This window comes from Pipistrellus kuhlii, unplaced genomic scaffold, assembly GCF_014108245.1.
Source record: "Pipistrellus kuhlii isolate mPipKuh1 unplaced genomic scaffold, mPipKuh1.p scaffold_m20_p_2, whole genome shotgun sequence".
Taxonomy (NCBI): domain Eukaryota; kingdom Metazoa; phylum Chordata; class Mammalia; order Chiroptera; family Vespertilionidae; genus Pipistrellus; species Pipistrellus kuhlii.
The window spans coordinates 156,027,245-156,042,754 of NW_023425515.1; the positions used below are offsets into that span (position 1 = coordinate 156,027,245).

The 15,510-nt window shown below is 38.5% G+C and overlaps 1 protein-coding gene across 1 annotated transcript in view; it reads left to right on the forward strand.

Annotated features, from left to right (window-relative positions):
- The window catches only part of CUNH1orf87 (chromosome unknown C1orf87 homolog), a 78,222-nt gene that overhangs the window by 41,319 nt on the left and 21,393 nt on the right, over positions 1-15,510 (forward strand). The window lies entirely within an intron of this gene.

Genomic DNA, 15,510 nt, shown 5'->3' on the forward strand with positions numbered 1-15,510 from the left:
AGATCCTCAGAGAGTTCTTTCTGGAGCTTTCCCAAGAGTTGGGAAATGTGTGCATTTGAGGAAAGTACCCAAGTTCAGAGAAAGAAAAACCAAAAGAAAAAGGTGGAAAAATGCTTTAGATCCCACAGGGCTGGGAATAGTACATATTTTCACAAATTGGAAAGGAACACATGTAGCATTGAGTGGAGTCATCATAAGGATGTTGTGCTATAGTGAGGTCAAATTTCTCTGGACAAATTAACAAATCTTATAAATCCTAATAATGCTTAAAATGAGCAAACTGTTTCCAACTTACTTAACTATATCCAAGAACAAACTACTAAAGGAATAAAAAGAAGATCAAAAATATAAAATTCACGATTTCTGGCATTCATATAAAAATTACCAGGCATTAAAAGAGCATCTTACTTCACTCAGATGTTTGAAAAAAATCCAAGTCTTTACAAAGTATTCTACATGATCTGCTTCCCCATTACTTCTCTGGCTCCATCTACAAGTTTCTTTTTTCATTGCATTTCAATTACACTGTCCTCCTCTTCTTCCTCAAACATACCAGATACAAGTCCACCTTAGCATCTTTTTTCCAAATGTTCCTGCTACCTAAAATGCTTTCACCAGATATCTTCATGCTACTCCACTTTCCAAGTTTTTGCTCAGATGTCACCTATCAATAAGGCTTACACTAACTACCCTATTTAAAGTTGTAATTCCCCTCCATTCTACCCTTAACCTGCTTTCCTTTGCTCTTTTCTATACATTTATCAACTTCTAATGTATTTGGTAATTTGCTGGTGTGATGTTTATTATTTTTTGATGATTTTTGATAGACTATAGTGTCATAGGACAGGCGGGATCTTTGTTTTATTCATTGATGTATCCCAAAGGGTCCCACAAGCATGTCAAACTCATTATTTAATTTGAGTTTGACATGCTTGTGATTGCCTGTTCATGTAGAAGGCATTCAAAAAATATGGAATTTAACTTAACTAGAAAAGTTATATAGTCTCAAAATACTCTTAAGGATATAGATACATAAATTCTGCCTAGTCCCTGGCTCATGATCAAATTGAAGAAAGCATTCTCTAATCACCTCATCAAAATCAGACCCCCTTTTAATATATTTCCTAGCACCTATCATTATTTGTAATATTTATTTAACAATCATTTACTCAGTGCCTGTTGTACACTGGTCACTATTCTAATTGTTGGAAATATAGATGTGAATAAAGCAAAGCTCTTTCCTTCATGAAGCTTGTAATCTAATGAGAAAGAACAAGCTAGAACATGTGACATATCACATGGTGATAAAAGCAATCCAGAAAAACAAAGAAGACTAAAGGTTAAAGGAAACATCAATTAATAAATAAATTATGATAGAAGGTTGAGCTTAGTCAGTGAATTTCTGCCAGACCAACTTTGGACAAGGGAGTTTCTCTTCTCTAAAACCTTGGAGGGATGATTGGCAAGATTGTGCCTGGCAAGAAAGTAAGGAGATGTGTGGGAGAGTGAGGGAACAATAGAGGAGTGTGTGGACATGTGTGGTGTGTGTGTGTGTGTGTGTGTGTGTGTGTGTGTGAGAGAGAGAGAGAGAGAGAGAGAGAGAGAGAGAGAGAGAGAGAGGGAGAGGGAGAGAGAGAGAGAAGAGCGCTAGAGACAGTTAGATCCTGCAGATTTTCCAAGGGGCTGCCAAACTGGGCAGTCTTAGACAGTGAAACCCTGCAGCCATCGTGGACACTCTGGGGTTGGCCATAGCAGTCACAAAGACCACACCATTTTGAAAAACAACTATTTGAGATTAGTATCCTAGCCTCAGCATCACCCAGTCTGGTCTCAGATGCAAGCCAGGACCCTGCAGCCACTAGGGACAAAGACCTGCGACCATAGCTGCAGACCCACAGACACCAAGAATCCGGACATCCTGGCAGTAGATTTCTGAGTCACAGAGACCACCCCCCTCCCCACAGGCTTGTTGCAGAGCCATAGAAATTGTTGGACCCACCCCGTGCAAGCAGGCCTCCTGCCCACACCAGGCTGTTCCACTGCCTGAATATGAGCCTGGGGGCATGGACACTGGAAATCTGTTTCCCATAGAGTGCAATTACGCGAGGAGACCCAACACCCATACAGGGCAGCTCTGATGCTTGAATTTGAGCCTGGACTGGCAGACACTAAGAATATGTTTCCCAAAGTGTGCACTCCTGTGCCAAACTCCATGCCCTCACAGGATGGCTATGCTACCTGAATTTGAGCTTGGGTGTGTGGACACTGGGAGGCTGTTTCCTACAGTGTGCACTCATGCGACCAGACCCCACACCCACACAGGGCAGCAATGCCACCTGACTTTGATTCTTGGAAAGTACACATGGAAGTCTGATTTCTGCAGCACAAGAATGGATCTCCTACCAACACAGGGCAGCTGTGAAACCTGGTTCCCCAAGCAGACCAGGGACCCTGATTCTTGGCACGAGCCTGCACCAAGCAACAGAGACTCTTATATTTAATTTACTGTTTGGGCACAGTAATTTAGCACATTTTCAGCACATGCCAGCAGGGTCTCTTTTTTAGCTCAGCGCAGGTGGGGTCCCTGATTCTAGGTGTGTGCACAAGGCTGCACTGAGTGCTGGTAACTCTGTTCCTGTGCGAGCATGGCTCCTACCAATCCATGACAACCACATATCTTGGTGTCAGAGCTCTTCAGTGACACTCAAGTGGCATGAAGCTCCCACTGCACATGGCCCAAGCCCCCACAACTCAGCATTTGAACCTTCTGGTGATAGTTAGAATGGGGAGACAACAAAAAAATCCACAGAGGAAAGAAAAAGAGGAATCGCCAAGAAAGGAAATAAGTGAAATGGAGGCATTCAACATGACAGAAAAAGAATGTAGAGTAATGGTCATACAGTTCATACACCAGATGGATGAGAAAATTAACAACCTATGCAAAAATCAGGAAGAAATAAAAAAATGATATAGCCACAATCAAAAACATCATAGAAGGTTTCAACAGTAGAATAGAAGAAGGAGAGTACTAAATTAGTGAGTTAGAAGATAAGGTAGAGAAACAAGCCCAATCTGAATAGCAACTAGAGAAAAATATTAAAATCAGGAGAGCCTAAAGGAGCTTTGAGACAACACAAAATGAAGTAACATAGATATAATAGGGCTGCCAGAAAGACAAGAATAGCAGCAGAGATTAGAAAATCTATTTGAAGAAATAATGATAGATAACTTCCCTGATATGGGGAGGATAAAAGTTACACAAGTACAGAGTCCCAAGCAAGATGAATCCCAAAAGCCCCACAACAAGACACGTCATAATTACAATGGCAAGTGTTAATGGCAAACAGAGAATCTTAAAGAGAAAGAGAGAGAGTTCCCTACGAAGGATTCCCCATCAGATTATCAGATGATTTCTCAATAAAAACACATAAAGCTACAAGGGAATGGAAGGAAGTATACAAAGTGATGCAAAGCAAAGGACTGAGTCCAAGAATACTCTATCCAGTAAGACTATCAATCAAAATTTAAGGGGAAATCAGGAGCTTCATAGACACACAAAAAATAAGCTACAGGAGTTTACCACTACCAAGCCAGCAATGCAAGAAATGCTAAAGGGACTGCTGTAAAAAGAAGAAATAGAAAGGGAAAAAGGAACACAGGCATAAAGTAAAGAAATGGCTACAAACAAATATCTATCAATAATAACATTAAACTTAAATGGATTAAATTCTCCTATCAAAAGAAATTGATTGAATGAATGGATAAAAACACATAACCATATATATGCTATCTACAACAGACCCACCTCAGGACAAGGAATCCACACAAATTGAAAGTGAAGGGATAAAAAAAAGAAAAAGTGAAGAGATGGAAAAATATCTACCAGGAAAATGGAAATTGAAAAAAAAAAAAAAGCTGGGGTAGCAATACTTATATCTGACAAAATAGGTTTCAAAGTGAAGACCATGGCAAGAGACAAGAAAGGCCACATCATAATACTAAAGGGAGAAATCCAACAAGAGGATATAACTCTGGTAAACATTTACACACCCAATGCAGGATCACCCAAATACATTAAAATAATAATAATAATAATAATAATAATAATAATAATAATAAAATAAATAAAAAAACAACCTTTGGAAGTTATCAGAAGAGAGATTGACAGCAACACCATCATAGTAGGAGACTTTAATACCCCATTAAAATCATTGGATAAATCCTCTAGAAAAAAAAATTTTTTGGCAAAGAAACATCAATCCTAAACAACTCACTATTTCAGATGGACTTATTTGACATCTTTAGAACATTCCACCCCAAAACTACTGAATATACATTCTTCTGAAGTGCAGATGGGACATTTTCAAAGATAGACCACATATTGGGACACAGGCAAAGTCTCTCCAAATTCAAGAGGATTGAAATCATTGGAGGCTGAATAGCATGCTATTAAACAATGATGGGTTACCAAAGAGATCAGAGAAGAAATAAATAACATCTTGGAAACAAACAAAAATGAAAACACAATCCAAAATCTTTGGGACACAGTGAAAGCAATCCTGACAGGAAAGTTCATTGTATTACAAGCCTACCTCAAAAAAAAAAAAAAAAAAAAAACCTGGTAATAAACCATCTAACTCTACAATTTAAAGAATTAAAAATAGAGCAACAAGAAAAACCCAATGTAAGCAGAAGGATGGTAATAATAAAGATCAAAATAGAAATAAATGACATAGAGACAAAACAAAACAAAAAAATAAAAATAAAACAAAAAACATACATGCACACAATACAAAAGACCAATGAAACAAAATGATGGTTCTTTGAAAGAATAAACAAGATTGATGAACCTCTAACCATGCTCACCAAGAAGCAGAGAGAGAGGACCCAAATAAACAAAATCAGAAACAAAAGATGTGAAATAACAACAGACCCCACAGAAATACGAAGAATCATAAAAAAATAAATACATAAATATTATGAGCAACTCTACTCCAACAAACTAGTCAACTTGGAAGAAATGGACATATTCCTAGAAAAAATATGACCTTCTAAAACTCAACCAGGAGGAATCAAAAAATCTAAATAGGCCAATAACTATAGAGGAAATTGAAGCAGGAATCAAAAAACTTCCAACAAACCAGAGGGCTTCACAGGGGAGTTTTATCAAATATTCAGAGAAGAAATAAAACCTATTTTCCTCAGACTATTTCAAAAAATTCAAGAGGAAGGAGTACTTCTAAGCTCTTTTTACAAAGCCAGCATTACCTGAGTCTCAAAAATAGATAAATATTGTACAATGGAAAGAGAATTACAGGCCAATATCCTTCATGAACATAGACACCAATATCCCTCATGAACATAGACACCAAAATTCTAGCATATTGAATCCAGCATTACATTTTAAAGATCATACACCATGACCAAGTGGGATTTATTCCAGGGGTGCAAAGATGGCACAATATCAGCAAATCAATATATGTGATACATCACATAAATAAATTGAGCAATAAGAACCATATAATCATATACATTGATGCAGAAAAAGCATTTGACAAAATCCAATTCCCTTTCTTGATAAAAACTCTCAGCAAGATGGGAATAGAAGGATCATACCTCAATATAATAAAAACCATATATTACAAACCCATAGCCAATATCGTACTCAATGGGCAAATCTAAAACCATTTCCCCCGAGAACAACAAGACAGGGATGCCCACTCTCACCACGCCTGTTCAACATAGTACTGGAAGTACTGGCCACTGCAATCAGACAAAAAGAAGAAATAAAAGGCATCCAAATTGAAAAAGAAGAAGTAACTCTGTCCTTATATGAAGATGACATGATATTGTACATAGAAAACCCCAAAATACCATTAAAAAAAAAACTACTATACTTAATAAATGAATTTGGCAGTGTAGCAGGATACAAAATTAACACCCAGAAGTCTATGGCTTTTCTATACACCAATAATGAGCTCATAGGAAGAGAAATTTAAAAAGCAACTCCATTTATCAATGCAACAAAAAATTAAGATACCTAAGAATAAACTTAACCAAGGAGACAAAGGACCTGTACTCAGAAAATTTCAGAATGCTATAAAAAGAGATAGAGAAAGACATGAACAAATGGAAAAATATACCAGATTCATGGATTGGTAGAATCAACATTATTAAAATGCCCATACTACCCAAAGCAATCTATAAATTTAATGCAATCCCATTAAAATACCAATGGCATACTTCAACGACCTAGAACAAATTCTCCAAAATTCATGTGGAATAAAAAAAGACTCGAATAGCTGCAGCAATCTTGAGAAAGAACTATGTTGGAGGGATCACAATACCAGATATCATGCTATACTAAAAAGCCATTGTTCTCAAAACTGATAGGTACTGGTACAAAAACACACATATAGACCAGTGGAACAGAACAGAGAACCAAGAAATTGACCCAAATCATTATGCTCAATTAATATTTGACAAAGGAGGCAAGAGCATACAATGGAATCAAGACAGTCTCTTCAATAAATGGTGTTGGGAAAATTGGACAGATACATGAAAAAAAATGAAACTAGACCACCAACTTACACCATACACAAAAATAAACTCAAAATAGATAAAGGACTTAAACATAAGATGTGAAACCATATAAATCTTAGAAGAAGCCATAGGCAGCAAAAATAGCAGATATTTGTTGTAGCAATATCTTTACTGATATAGCTCCTAGGGCAATGGAAACTAAAGAGAAAATAAACAGTGGGACTACATCAAAATAAGAAGCTTCTACACAGCAAAAGAAACCATCAACAAAATAAGAAAGCCCACTTCATGGGAGAACATATTTGCCAATGCTATCTCCAATAAGAGTTTAATCTCCAACATTTACAGGGAACTCATACAGCTTAACAAAAGGAAGAAAAACAATCCAATCAAAAATGGGAAAAGGACCTAAATAGACACTTTTCTTTTCTTTTTAAAAAAAAAAAATATTTTATTGATTTTTTACAGAGAGGAAGAAAGAGGGATATAGAGTTAGAAACATCGATGAGAGAGAATCATCAGCTGCTTCTTGCACATCCCCCACTGAGGATGTGCCCGCAGCCAAGGAACATGCCTTTGATCAGAATCAAACCTGGGACCTTTCAGTCCGCAGGCTGACGCTCTGTCCACTGAGCCAAACCAGTCTTGACCTAAATAGACACTTTTCGAAAGAGAACATTCAGAAAGCCAAGAGACATATGAAAACATGCTCAAAGTCACTAATTATCCGAGATGCAAATCAAAACAACAATGAGGTACCATCTCACACCTGTCAGAATGGCTATCATCAACAAATCAACAAATGACAAGTGCTGGAGAAGATATGGAGAAAAAGGAACCCTCCTTCACTGCTGGTGGGAATGCAGACCTGTGCAGCCACTGTGGAGAACAGTATGGAGTTTCCTCAAAAAATTAAAAATGGAACTGACATTTGACTCAGTAATACCACTTCTAGGAATATATCCCAAGAAAACAGAAACACCAATCAGAAAGGATATATGCACCCCTATGTTCATAGCAGCACAATTTACCATAACTAAGATTTGGAAACAACCTAAATGCCCATCAGCAGAATGGAATAATAAGTTGCTGTAAAAAAGAAGGAATTCTTACCATTTGCAACATATATAGAACTGGAGAGCATTATGCTAAGTTAAATAAGCCAGTCAGTGAAAGAAAAATACCACATGATCTCATTCATTTATGGATAATAAAGGAAATTATAAACTGATGAACGGAAATAGATACAGAGGTAGAGAAGCATCTAACAGACTGTTAAACGACAGTGGAAAAGCTGGAGAGGGCTGAGGGGGTGGGGGTGGGGGGTGCAGGGTGAGAGGTAAGAGATCAACTGAAAGACTTGTATGCATGCATATAAGCATAACCAATAGACGCAAGACACTGGGGGAGGGGAGGGAATGTGAGGAGGGTAGGGAAGGTCTGGAGAAGGTTAATGGGGTAAAAAGGAGATATATGTACTACTATTTGTAATACTTTAAACAATAAAATAAAACTAAAAATAAATAAAACCTTGGAGGGGTGTTTGGGTGAGTTTGGAGGGAGGTAGTTAAGCAGCAAAAGCAGAGAAGTGGACTAAGAGTAGAAAACCAATAAGCTAAAACTGGGAGGCCTCAAAAGGCAACAATATAAAGAGAGGAAATGCAAGTATCAAAGCTCACATTATATCTGGTATATAGTATACCCAATTAAAAACTGATGTTCAGAACCAAGATTGTAAAAATCAGAGATATGAGAATAAGAGTGAATGGAGAGCAAGTGAGGTTAGGCTACTAATATCAATACTTTCACTTTCCCACTGTTTAATGTGCATATCAGAGGAGCTGATTTTTTTTATTCACGTCTTTGACCTTTGAATGTTCAAGAACATCAAAACAATGAAACCACTGAAGCATTGCACGTATAAGTGATAAACCTGTTTCATCCTTAAACAGTTATTGGCTAAAGCTTCTTCTAGTGAATTAAATCCATTTTGTTAAGGGCTTTGTATGCAAACCTATATCCTTAAGAGATTAAAGATGCAATTCAGAAACACATTTCAAGAGCTGAATGCAGGAATCATTATTTTAGTACATATTGTCCATTAATCTGCTGTTCAATTGGGAACCCATTTGGAATGTGGCTGCTTGCTAATTAGCAGGATTCTAGTGCTGAGCTGCTTCCTGATTAAATGTCCTTTAGAATCAATAAAACATCAGGAGGGATTATGGTGATGTTGGATTAGCCCTATCTAACCAAATAAAATGAATTGTGATATCTTCTTAAACTGTCATGTTGCAAGAGCTGATGGGAGGAGCAATTTTGAAAATGCAGTTGCAAAAATGTTGCTGTGTGTGTGTGTGTGTGTGTGTGTGTGTGTGTGTGTAACATTGAAATTTTATTTTTTTGCAATTTGCCTACCAATTAGCAGAGACATTACTGAATGACTGCCAGGGTAAGGCGATTTTGAGAAAGACTTGATTACCATTCAAATCTCTACTCTGAATCACCCTGAGGTAAAATGAGTTCAGGTTGTGTTTGATGGAAATTATTATCCCTCTTCTTGGCTGGGAACATGTAAGTCAGAATTAGCATTTAATATTTCTGTGTGACTTTGCAATAAATGGTAATTAAGGAGAGCAGAGAAAGAACAGGAGGCAAACTAATACTCTGAAATTGTATTGGCAAAATTAAACACTTCAAACCCAGTTTAAAATACATGCACATAAGCCAAATTGTGTTGGGGTAGGGGATAAATAATGAAGTTGCTATAGAAGCTTCATAAATAGAGTGGAGCAATTGACACAGCCCCAAGTAGGACTTATCATACACATCTGGCCCATTATTAAGAGTGCAATTAGGTTGAAAAGGACTGGTTTGAAAATCCCAAGAACAACCAGAGTATTTTAGGAGATAAAGGAGACATGAGGAGTCTGATTCAGCAATTACTTTTAATGAGAATAGGAAAATTGTTAAGCAGGGATTATTACAGATGTGTCTTGGATCTATCCATTGATTTGGTCTTGGAAACTGGACCTGGCTTTTAAAAGTTTATTAATTCTAGTCTTCTCTTGCAGAAACCCACAATTCATATGTGGTGAAGATAATAATAATAATAATAATAATAATAATAACAACAATAATAAAGTTATTGTTATTATTAACTAGTGGCCTAGTTCATGAAAAATCATGCACATTAAAAGGAAATTAATTAGAAGAAATATGTTAATATTGCTATTTGCCCTTTCTCTATAATAGAAGTGTCAGAGATGAAAGAAAATTAGTAAAATGTATATGAAAATCTTGCTCCTGTCAGAGTGTGGGGCACACTGTGGGACCCAGAGTCAAGTCCCCACCCACCTGTATGCACCTCAAAATCATGTGAGACCCAGACACAGCCGGCCCTGCCCCTGTCAAGCTCCACCTGGTGGGGGGCACAGCCTCAGGTCTCCAGGCTCAGCTCCATGCAGCCTCAGGTCCCTGCTGATCACTCATGGGAATCCCACCTCTGCTGTGGGTGCAGCCATCTTTATGATGGCATGACAGTTAATTTGTATATTATCTCTTTATTATATAGGATAACCAGCACTTACATAGTGCTTATTATATTCTAGGTCATTTCCTACATACTTTATAAATGTTGACTCTTAATCTTTGCAAGTGCCCACATGAGATCAGTACTATTGTTTATCAGGTGAGGAAACTGAGGCACTGAGGCAGAGAGGGCTAAAACCAATATGCAACTGATAAATGAATCCATCAATAGGCTAAATCAAATGCAGACTCTCTAGCTTAGGAGTTTTGGCTCTTAATGTACCATACTTACTCTTCTACAAGTTCTGTGAGTTTATAGGATGGTGGCTAGGCACAGGGGTCATAGGAAAACTGCCTGAGGTCCATGGTAGGCTCCACCTTTGAGCTTGATACTAAAGACAGTTCTGAACCAGTCACTGAGTGTCTCCTGGCCTCTCCTCCAGGACCCAGAAGAGGTGTGGGATACAAATACAAAAGCAGGTAGGCTTTTTAGCTCCTGGAGCAGATATGATCCAAAGAAGCTCAGGGTTTGAAGGTAACTTCTTCTCACTGTCTGAAACTCCCCATATCCCAGCCCCTTCCATGCAGAAAGGCAGCAGGAGCTCCAGAATCACCTAGGCCAAGAAGGAAATCCTCTCCCAGAAATGCACTGGCTTTGGGAACTTGGGAAAGTAAATATTTTCTCTTATTTTCCATCTATCAAGTGAAAAAAGAATCCTTTTGTCTGAATTTGAGTTTACTGCCTGTGTGTCAGGGAAGGACTTTGCTATCAGGGTGAATATGCAAAAAAAAAAAAAAAAAAAAAATATATATATATATATATATATATATATATATATATTACTCAAACTACATGACCGAGAAGCTGTGAATATGCAAAAAAAAAAAAAAAAATATATATATATATATATATATATATATATATATATATATATATATATATATATTACTCAAACTACATGACTGAGAAGCTGAAAGCAAAGGAAGACAATGCAGTTAAATGAACACCCAGCTGTAGAGGTGTTGCTAAATGATTAGAGAGCTGTCTACATACCAAAGGGTTGTGGGTTTGTTCTCCAGCCCTGCAGGAGCACAGGGAGAGAAAATCAATCAATATGTCTCACTAACTTTGATGTTTCTCCCTCCCCCTTCCACTCTCTGAAGATCAATGGAAAAAATACCCTTAGGTGAGAATAGAAAACAAAGATAAATGAGCACCCAGCAGGTGAACAAATACCCACCTGAACTAAGGGTGTAAGAGATTGATGCAAGGCACCTAACATGTCCCAGGCACAAGCTAGATGCTTTACATGGGTTATCTCTTGTAACACTCCCAGCAGTCCATGAGTTATATTTTTCATACCCACTTCAGAGATGAATAAACTGAAATTCAGAAATCTTAAGTAAATTGTTCCAAAAGTTGTGTGTCTTTGTTCCTGTTATAGGCTGAATTATATCCTCACCCCCACTCCTGATTCTTTTTTTTTTTTTAATATATTTTATTGATTTTTGTACAGAGAGGAAGGGAGAGCGATAGAGAGTTAGAAACATCAATGAGAGAGAGTCATTGATCAGCTGCCTCTTGCACACCCCCTACTGGGGATATGCCCGCAACCAAGGTACATGCCCTTGACCGGAATCGAACCTGGGGCTCTTCAGTCCCCAAGCCGACGCTTTATCCATTGAGCCAAACCGGTCCCAGCCCACTCCTGATTCTTAAATTGAAACCCAAGGACCTCAGATTATAACTATATTTGCAGATAAGGCCTTCAAATGGGTGATTAAGTTAAAATGTGTTCATCAGGTTAGGCCCTAATCCACTCTGCCTGGTCTCCTTATGAGATGAGAAAATCTGGACCCCTACAGAAAAGACACAACACAACAAGAAGCCTGCCATATGTCAGCCTTCAGAGAAGCCAAACCTGATGACACCTAGATCTTGAACTTCTAGCCTCCAGAACTGTGAGAAAATACATTTCTGTTGTTTAAGCCACCCAGTCTGTGGCATTTTGTTATGGCAGCCTGAGTAAACTATACAGCCCCTAAAACAAGGATGGGGAACTTTTTCCTGCTAAGGGACATTTAAATATTTATAATCATTCAAGAGCAATACGAAATTATTAACTTAAAAATTGCTATATTTGCTCAAACATTTAATTACCTGTATTTTTCGGACCATAAGACGCACCGGACCATAAGACGCACCAGTTTTTAGAGAAGGGAAATGAAGAAAAAAAGATTCTGAAACAAATAGTGCACAGAAAGTCTCTGCATACAATATACCCGTATGAAGTTTGTTGCAGTACAAACATTTTGACAGTTACCGGTATAATAGTATGAAGAGAAATTCTGACGTAGCGGCGTTATCAATCAGGGCATCCAACGGAGGGCAGAGTTTACTGGTGGGCGGAGATCTACAGTAGCCTACCCAGTAGTCAAGCACGGCAACAGAGGGCGGAGAGGAATGATTGGGGGAATAGACGCGGCATTCTTCCGGGCACGGAGTACGGGCCAGCAAGGGGTACAGGCGATGATTACAGTTTGGATTACGCAGTTACCGTACACCGCACCTGGGCTGACATGGAGATATGGCTGCAGCGAGGGCATGGAGGCTGACTACCATACATGGGAACTCCTCTACCACTCGGGGTTTACAGAGCGGGGCAGACACTCTGGGCACGGAGGAATGGACAGTGGCTGCAGCAAGCACACAGAGCCGGGCAAGCACACAGAGACCACACAGAGCCGGGCAAGTAAAAAAACTTTTTTTTAAAGTATATGTGTAGGCTATATTTGGACCATAAGACGCAGGGACTTTTTCCCCCCACTTCTGGGGGGAAAAAAGTGCGTCTTATGGTCCGAAAAATACGGTAACTCACCCCTAATGCCTTGGCAGGGTCAGACCAAATGATTTCTCAGGCCTTACATGACCCTCTAGCGCCGGACATTCCCCATCCCTGCCTTAAACACTAACAGTCTCCTCCATACTTCCCTTACCATCTGCCTCCTCCTTCTAACATATTTTGTACGTTCTCAGCTGGAGTAGATTACATTCCCAAAGGAATGGCTAGAATGATTAAACTCTTCAAATCAGGGGTCGAAGATGCCTATGTGTATTCCTTTGACTCAAAGGCTTTGAGTCTAGCAATTGAACAGACCTTCTCTTCAGCACTGTTGTATTATGAATATCAGCTTAACTTCTAGGAACTAATTAGATGAGAGATGGGGAAGAGTATTTCAAAGACAAGGAGCAAAAAAGTGAGCAAAAGCATAGCAAGTTTGGAGAACTACACTGTTGTTATGACTGAAGTGTACATTTCACAGGGGGAAAAGGTAATAAGCTTGGGAAGGAAGCACCTGAACATCTTTGATTGAAGCCTATATGAAGCACAGAGAAACATGCCATCTGTATTTAATTTCATCATTACAGGTGTTTCATGAAAAAGCTCACGTTTTGTGTGTTTGGCTTCTGTTTTGTCTTGTTTTGTCTTTTTTTGTCTTGTTTCTCTTCATAAAATGTTCCATATAAAATGTCATCTGCTTCACAACCCCCAACCAAAATCCAGTAGACAAATAGACACAAACAATGCACCAGCAACAAAAACTAATAGCGCCACAATCTAAAAGGAATCTCTACCAACTATAAATAAACAGAATCTGGAAAAAATAATGAGTTGATTCCCCAAGTTTTACCCTACCTACCTAAAAGACATGCAGAAGAAAGAAGACATTTTGTGCCTTCCCTTTGATTTGAAGGCTCCGTGTTTTAACCAACCACAAAGTAACACAGGTGCTCTTTGTAGCTGCCTGAGCTCTGTTTCCACCTCCTCCAACCCTCACTCAAGGACACACAAACATACAATTACCTGCTGTCAACAAAAGGTCACTGTCACCAGTCTAGTGCCACTGGATTTCTGAGTCTGGGGTTCGTAAACAGGACAAACTTTATTCAGGTAAACAGTTTGCAAACCAGAGAGTCCTACAGAATGAAAAAGAGTGATCCCCACCTGGTAAAGGGAAGGCCTGCTTATATAAAGTTTCCACCCTCTTTTATCCCTGATAGGTCCACTTTTATGCAAATGAGAACTCCAGATTTACATACTCTGATTGGCCCAAATAGCACCATCCTGAATGGTCTGATTCACACGTTCTGATTGCTATTAAGGAGCTGCTCTGATTGGTCAGTAAAGATACAAATGAAGTATAGTTGTATATTACTGATTGGATAGGGCAGGTCTCAACCCATTGGTTGAAAGAAGATTACAGGAACTCCTTTATAAGGGACCGGTCAGCCTGCAGGAACACAGTGCAAGAGGCTGGCAGCTCAGTCTGTGGCTTTATCCCTGAAGTGCAGTGTATGTGCGAGGGCTCTGTCAGCAATGGCTGCAAGATTCTGGTTATTTAATTTAATTAAATTAACCACAAGAAATCCTTGACAGCTTATTTCTCCTCAGAATCTACACTGCTCAGGATCTATACTTCCTGTACCTATGTAGAGATTACAACTCCCAGGATTGACAGAGCAGTAAACTGGGGAAAGGAAGCAGGAAAGGGAAAAGCTGGCTATGGTGTTTACATCTGGTGAAGCAAAAATTCTTGAAAATACTGTTGTGTAGGTTGGTAATTGTATTGGGTATATGCTGAGGGGTATATCGATTAGGACATAATGAACTGATTTAGTATCTGATATTCAATAGGTGGGGTAAAAAGACCCCACCTGAAGTGGACTCAACTGCGGGGCATCAGGCAACCAGGCATTGGTGGAAGTTGCCACCTGCCCTTTATCTACAGGATTAAATGAGCAGCCCGTAGGCCAAGAGAAATCTACACAACTCACCTGCTGTATTGTGTTGAATGGGAACAGTTCCTCTTTGACCTTGAATAAAGAGAAAACCCAACATGGAAGGCCCAATTTTTTTAAATTCTGCAGACATAAAGAGGGAATCGTGATTCTGCAAACTCCAAAACAATAAACTTTTAAAAAATGATTTACTCTAGAAACTTGAAAACCAGCTGTGTTCTCTACACAGGATATAAGAAGGTATGTCCTCTGTTGAAATAATAAGCATAATGAGATTAAAAGGCTATAAAAATGAATTTTAAAAGCACAAAAGGTGAATAGAAGAAATTAGTAAAACCTTGGAGAATTCTGGATAGTTTCAAGCAAACAGTTAAGAGGTAGAATTAAGAGGTAACCAGATTGTAACTATGTGTGGTAGTGGATTTTAGCTGGACTTACTGTGTTTGTCATTTTATAATATGTACGTATGTTGAATTATTTTGTTCTACATCTGAAACCAACACAATGTTGTGTAAATTATATCTCAATAAAAATTATGAAACAATTAAGGAAAAGTGAATACTACTAGATATTTGAGGGTATGATGGCATTTATGTTAAACTAGAGGCAAGAATGGGCCTTCCTTCCCCTGACTG